Below are 7,445 nucleotides of genomic sequence, written 5' to 3' on the forward strand. Positions count from 1 at the left end.
AGAGAAATACTCCCATTCACAATTATATCAAAAAAAAAAAAAAAACTAAGTACCTAGGAATAAACCTAACTAAGGAAGTGAAGGATCTCTACAATGAAATCTTTAAAACAATTAAGTGAGAAATTATGGAAGACACTAGGAAATGGAAAGACATTCCTTGTTCTTGGATCAGAAGAATCAATATTGTGGAAATGGCGATCTTACCAAAAGCAATCTACACATTTAATGCAATCCCCGTCAAAATTCTAATGGCATTCTTCACAGAAATAGAAAAAAAATCCAAAAATTCATTTGGAAGCACAAAAAAAAAATCTCAAATATCTAAAACAATATCAAACAACAAAAATAAGGCTGGTGGTATCACCATACCTGATTGTAACCTATACTACAAAGCCATAGTAACAAAAACAGCATGGTACTGTCACAAAAGCCGGTATGTTGATCAATGGAACAGATGTATGTCCAGGTAGCTATAGCCACCTGATATTCCACAAAAATGCCCAAAATACTCGGTGGAGAAAAGACAGCCTCGTTAGTAAATAGTGCTGAGGAAACTGGATATGTGTCTATAGAAGGATGAAAATAGATCCTGCTCTCTCTCTCCATGCACAAAAATTAAGTCCAAATGGATTAAAGACCTTAATATCAGACCTGAAACTCTGAAATTACTAGAGGAAAAAGTAGGGGAAACCCTTCAACATATTGTTCTTGGCAAAGACTTTCTGAATATAATCCCAAATGCTCAGGCAATAAAACCACAGATTACTCCAATCCGATTCTCCCACCGCCCCTCCGAGGGTCCTAGCAGTTCGGGCGGGAGGCAGAGGGCAGCGGAGGCAGGCAGCTCGGCTTGCCGCCAAGATGCCCAAGAGGAAGTTGAGCTCGGCCAAGGGCGGACAGCTCCACGAAGGACGAGCCCAAGCGCAGGTCGGCCAGGCTGTAGGTGAAACCGACTCCTGAGAAAGTGGAAGCAAAGCCAAAAAAAGCAGCCGGAAAGGATAAACCTTCAGACAAAAAAGTGCAAGCAAAAGGGAAGAGGGGAGCAAAGGGCAAGCAGGCTGAAGTGACTAAGCCAGAGACTAAAGAAGACCTACCTGCCCAGAAGGGAGAGGCAAAAAGCAAGGAGAGTCCAGCCTCCGAGGAAGCGGGAGAGGAAGACGCCAAGGCTGAGTCGTCATCCACCGTGTCCATCAGCATCCCTGTCTCCTTGTACAATCCAGAGGAATATTTTTTATCAACTATTTTGTAAGTGCAAGTTTTTTAGTAGCTCTAGAAACATTTTTGAAAAGGAGGGAATCCCACCTCATCCCATTTTTTAAGTGTAAATGATTTTTTTTAAGAGGTGAAATAAATCATTTGCTGGTTGTTTATTTTTTGGTACAACCAGAAGATAGTGGGATATTGAATTATGGGGAGCTTTGACTGTCTTGGGTGTCAGCTTAACAGTCCATAGGTGGGGGGTTAGTTTTATATCATACAATACAAAGCATACTAACTGGCAATTTGGAGTCACATTTGTGCATTTAATATGTCTTGAATATTTTCAATTACTCCTAGTCTGTGTTCTTTTCCTAAGGAAAAAAACCAAACACCACTCCTTGGTCACTGCCCTGTTGTCAGCACTGTGTGCATCTGTGACATCTCTAGTCATAGTAGTCCAGTGTTCTTAATAATTTTGCTAACGTACTGTGAAAGATGAAAAATTTGCATTTGCAGTGTATATGATACTAAAATTGTGAGCCAGTGGGAGTTGAGTAGAGATTGTGAGCATTTGAAGATGTTTGTACACGAGAGCCTAATAAGGAAAAGTGCCTCTAAGATTGAAGCTGGATGTCACTGGAATAACTTCCAAAGAAACAATACATGGTCTTTAGATTTTTGGTAGGTGTGTTAAGACTTGTGTACAATTGGAATGTTTGTGTACTGTTCCTCAGCACCAATAAAAGTATAAAAATTAAAAAAAAAAACACAGATTAGCCACTGGGATCTCATGAAATTACAAAGGTTTTGTATGGCAAAGGACACTGTGAAGAATGCAAAGAAGCAACTTACAGAATGGGAGAAAATATTTGTCAGCTACATATCTGATAGAGGATTGATATCTAGGATATACAAAGAACTCAAAAAATTAAATAAGAAATCAAACAACCCAATTAAAAAATGGGTTATGGAACTAAATAGAGTTTTCAAAAGAAGAAACACAGATGTCATATCAACATCTAAAAAAAAGTTCAACAACCCTAGTCATCAGGGAAATGCAGATTAAAACTACATTGAGACTCCATCTCACTCCTGTCATATTGGCTACCACTATGAAAGCAAATGACCACAAATGCTGGTGAGGATGCAGAAAAAGAGGAACCCCTCTACACTGTTGGTGGGAATGCAATCTGGCCCAGCCATTGTGGAAATCAGAGTGGAGGTTCCTAAGACAGCTAAAATAGATCTACCATATGACCCAGCTATATCACTCCTAGGCATATATCCTAAGGACTCATCTCACTACCTTAGATATACTTGCCCAACCATGTTTATTGCTGCTCTATTCACAATAGCTGGGAAATAGAACAAGCCTACTTGTCCCTCAACTGATAAGTGGATATGAAGATATGGCACATTTACACAATGGAGTTCTATTCAGTGGTAATGAAAAATGAAGTTATGAAATTTTCAGGAAAATGGATGGATCTCGAAAGGATTATACTAGGTGAAGTAACCCAGCCCCAGAAAACCAAATGCCACATGTTCTGTCTCATATGTGGATCCTAGCTATAGTCTGTGTGAGTAAGAAGAAAACTCAATAGCGGAGGCCAGTAAGCGAGAAAGGAGATATAAAGGAAATAGAAAGGAAAGGAGGGGGTACTTAATAGGATGGTATTGTATACATGTAAATATAAGAATAGATTAATGGGGGTGAAAAGGCCCAAAGTGAGGTCAGGGGAAGTGATTGAATAAAGGAAAGGTGGAGGGAGGGCTAATCAAAATCTAAGAGAATATAAATAAGTCATATGGAAACCTACTTTTTTGGACAATGGAACACTCAGGAACCATAGATTATTACTAGAAAATTTTTAGTGCCTGGTATGGGATACTTTCCAGTGAGTTGTTGGCCAGGGAGGTCCCTGATGCCCCCAAAACATTACAGGCTATTGTCAAAACTCTTGATTCCCCACCAGGACAAGATGGCAAGACCATATTGCTGAAAACATACTTGGGCTACAAGGCTACTGAAAAATCCTGCTGGAACTGAGCTGATAACCTTCTCCATGTAGACCAGCTGACAGAAAGCTGGAAGAAGCCATTCTGCATGCAGTACAATGGGAGAAAGAGAAATCACCAGTGAAGATACTTAACAGTGGACACTGCAAGCCTTATATTTGGCAAGCCAGGCCAAATGGGCCAAGAGGTGCAATATTGGCAAGTCTGCCATGGTGGAAACCAACTGCCTTCTAATTGGACAGGAGGCCCACTCCATAAGAGAGAGTATATCCCTGATACTGAAAACCTACAACAGGGGTAGTCATGAGCCCTTGGGGTGTAACCTCTGTTGCTGTCTGGATAAATGTATATACTATGCTCATCAAACTGTCCAGTAAGCACTTCTCTTAATGTTCATACCCATATATTAAAGCTACTCTCACTTTTGGTAGAGAACCTTCTCTTTTCAGAAAGCAGTGATTTTGGGATGACTAAGAAGGCATCATGGTTCTGAGAAGAAGTGAGTGGAGCACTGAACACTGCAATATCTCTATCATATCTTCCAAGGCTCAGGGTCCATTGTGGAAGAGGTGGTGGAAAGAATGTAAGAGCCAAAGGAAGGGTAGGACTCCTTACAACATGCTCTTCCAGACACAAAATGGCCTAGATATCCATAACCCCATGGTGCCTGACACTACCTACACAAGACCATCATAAGAGGAGGAAAAGATCATGACATCATAAATAAAAGAGAGACTGATTGAGAGGGGGAGGGGATGTGATGGAGAGTAGAGTTTCAAAGGGAAAGTAGGGGGAGGGAGGACATTACCATGGGATAATGTTTATAATCATGGAAGTTGTTAGTAAAAAATAAGTTAATTAAAAAATAAACAATAAATAAATAAATAAAAGAATACAAACATAAATGGATAGTTGAAGGTTAGACACTTAGCATCACACTAGACATATTATAAATACCACATTAATAATTAACAATAATAGTAACTAATAGAAGTGCTCTTTGGTGGTTATAATTGCGGTCATTTAATTTAAGATACATGTCCACTTGGGGAAACAGAAGTTGTAGAACAACAACATCAACCATCCCTCACAATTTGTGATGAATATGTTGCAGGCTTTGGTGGAAGTTCTCTACAGATCCAGTTTCATTTAACCCTCACAACAACTCTGTCATCATCACTTCATGAGGTGACAGAATTAGCCAATAAGGAAAAAAGAGTACAGGGGTGGTGAAGCCAGGGACTGTTCTGAGGGTAAGCGCACCATGTGATGCCCCAACACCAAGAAGAACACAGAGAGAGGGTAGTCCTGGAGTGGGAATCAAAATCCCCTACATGAGTGGAAATATTTGTTCTGACATGGAAAGCAAGTATGCAGAATCTTCTCTAGCACTGCAGGGAGTGGGTCTATTGAACCAAATAATTTTATATCATTTTGTAGAGTAAATATTTTAGAATTCATTATGTTATTTGTCAAATGTTTTGGTCCATGATGGGTCAAACTCATTCTTTAGCATTCCTCATGATTTTCAGCACTGTCAGCATTGTGCTATCTGGGGATCTTGTTAAGTTGGAGACTCCTATTCAGAAAGTTGGGAACAGGCACTGCTATTTCTGGTTTTTTTTCAAGGTAGGGTTTCACTCTACTTCAGGCTGTCCTGGAATTCACTACGTAGTCTCAGGGTGGCCTTGAACTCATGGTGATCCTCCTACTTCTGCTGCCCGAGTGGTGTGATTAAAAGTATGTGCCACCACGCCCGGCAGGTATTGCTGATTTTTTAAAAAAAACTTTTGTTCATTCTATTTTTTTAAGGGTATATTTTATTTATTTATTTATTTTTCTTTTCACAATTTTTATTAAAATTTTCCATGATTATAGAAAATATCCCAGGGTAATACCCTCCCTCGCCCCCTGTACTTTCCCCTTTGAAATTCCACTCTCCATCATATTGCCTCCCCATCTCAATCATTGTACTTACATATATATAATATCATCCTATTAAGGACCCTCCTCCCTTCCTTTCTCTTCCCTTTATATTTCCTTTTTAACTTACTGGCCTCTGCTACTAGGTATTTTCCTTCTCACACAGAAGCCCAATCATCTGTAACTAGGATCCACATATGAAGGAGAATATGTGGCACTTGGCTTTCTGGGCCTAGGTTACCTCACTTAGTATAATCCTTTCCAGATCCATCCATTTTTCTGCAAATTTCATAACTTCATTTTTCTTTACTGCTGAGTAGAATTCCATTGTATAAATGTGCCACATCTTCATTATCCACTCATCAGTTGAGGGACATCTAGGCTGGTTCCATTTCCCAGCTATTATAAATTGAGCACCAATAAATATGGTTGAGCACATACTTCTAAGGAAATGAGATGAGTCCTTAGGATATATGCCTAGAAGTGCTATAGCTGGGTCATATGGTAGATCAATCTTTAGCTATCTTAGGAACCTCCAAACTGATTTCCACAATGGCTGGACCAGATTGCATTCCCAACAGTGTAGAAGGGTTCCTCTTTTTCCACATCCCCACCAACATTTATGATCATTTGTTTTCATGATGGTGGCCAATCTGACAGGAGTGAGATGGAATCTCAATGTAGTTTCAATCTGCATTTCCCTGATGACTAGTGATGTACAACATTTTTTTAGATGCTTATATGCCATTCGTATTTCTTCCTTTGAGAATGTTCTATTTAGCTTCATAGCTCATTTTTTGATTGGCTTATTTGATTCCTTATTATTTACCTTTTGAGTTCTCTGTATATCCTAGATATTAATCTTCTATCAGATATATAGCTGGCGAAGATTTTTTCCCATTCTGTAAGTGGCCTCCTTGTTTTTTTCACTGTGTCTTTTGCAGTGCAAAATCTTTGTAATTTCATGAGGTCCCAGTGATTAATCTGTGGTTTTATTGCCTGAGCAATTGGGGTTGTATTCAGAAAGTCTTTGCCAACACCAATATGTTGAAGGGTTTCCCCTACTTTTTCTTCTAGCAGTTTCACAGTTTCAGGTCTGATGTTAAGGTCTTTAATCCATTTGGACTTAATTCATGTGCATGGAGAGAGAGAAGAATCTGTTTTCATCCTTCTACAGATATATATCCAATTTTCTCAAAAACATTTGCTGAAGAGGCTGTCTTTTCTCCAATGAATATTTTCAGCATTTTTATCTAATATCAGGTGGCTATAGCTACCTGGACTTAATCTGGTTCCTCTATTTTGTTCCACTGATCTACATGTCTGTTTTTGTGCCAGTACCATGCTGTTTTTATTACTATGGCTCTGTAGTATAGGTTAAAATCAGGTATGGTAATACCACCAGCCTTATTTTTGTTGCTTAGTATTATTTTAAATATTCAAGTTTTTTTGTGATTCCAAATGAATTTTTGGATTGTTTTTTCTATTTCCATGAAGAATGCCTTTGGAATTTTGATGGGGATTGCATTAAATGTGTAGATTGCTTTTGGTAAGATTGACATTTTCACAATATTGATTCTTCCAATCCAGGAACAAGGGATTTTTCTCCACTTTGTAGTGTCTTCTGCAATTCTCGCTTGAGTGTTTTAAAGTTCTCATTGTAGAGATTCTTTACTTCCTTGGTTAGGTTTATTCCAAGGTACTTCATTGTTTTTGATGCAGTTGTGAATGGGAGTGCTTCTCTGATTTCAGCCTCTGTGTGTTTGTTTTCAGCATATATGAAGGCTACTGATTTCTGTGTATTTATTTTGTATTCTGCTACATGGCTATAGGTTTTGATCAGCTCTAACAGTTTGCTAGTAGAGTTTTTAGGGTCCTTTATGTATAGAATCATGTCATCTGTAAATAATGATAACTTGATCTCTTCCTTTCCAATTTGGATCCCTTTTATGTGTGTCTCTTGCCTTATTGCTATGGTTAAGACTTCCAAAACTATATTAAATAAAAGTGGGGACAATGGACACCCTTGTCTTGTTCCTGATTTTAGTGGAAAAGCTTCCAGTTTTTCCCCATTTAGTAAGACGTTAGCTGTAGGCTTGTCATAAATAGCTTTTATTATATTGAGATATGTTCCTTCTATTCCCAGTCTCTGTATCGTGAAGGGATGTTGGATTTTTGTCAAACACTTTCTCTGTATCTAAAGTGATGATCATGTGATTTTTATCCTTCAACCCACTTATATAACGTATTACATTTATAGATTTGCGTATATTCAACCATTCCTGCAACTCTGGAATAAAGCC

At 38.6% G+C, this 7,445-nt stretch overlaps 1 pseudogene; it reads left to right on the forward strand.

Moving 5' to 3' along the window:
* The first annotated feature begins 861 nt into the window (after positions 1 to 861).
* LOC123460240 lies at positions 862 to 1,249 on the forward strand (annotated as a pseudogene).
* Positions 1,250 to 7,445: the final 6,196 nt, after the last annotated feature.

This window comes from Jaculus jaculus, chromosome 4, assembly GCF_020740685.1.
Source record: "Jaculus jaculus isolate mJacJac1 chromosome 4, mJacJac1.mat.Y.cur, whole genome shotgun sequence".
Classification (NCBI taxonomy): Eukaryota; Metazoa; Chordata; class Mammalia; order Rodentia; family Dipodidae; genus Jaculus; species Jaculus jaculus.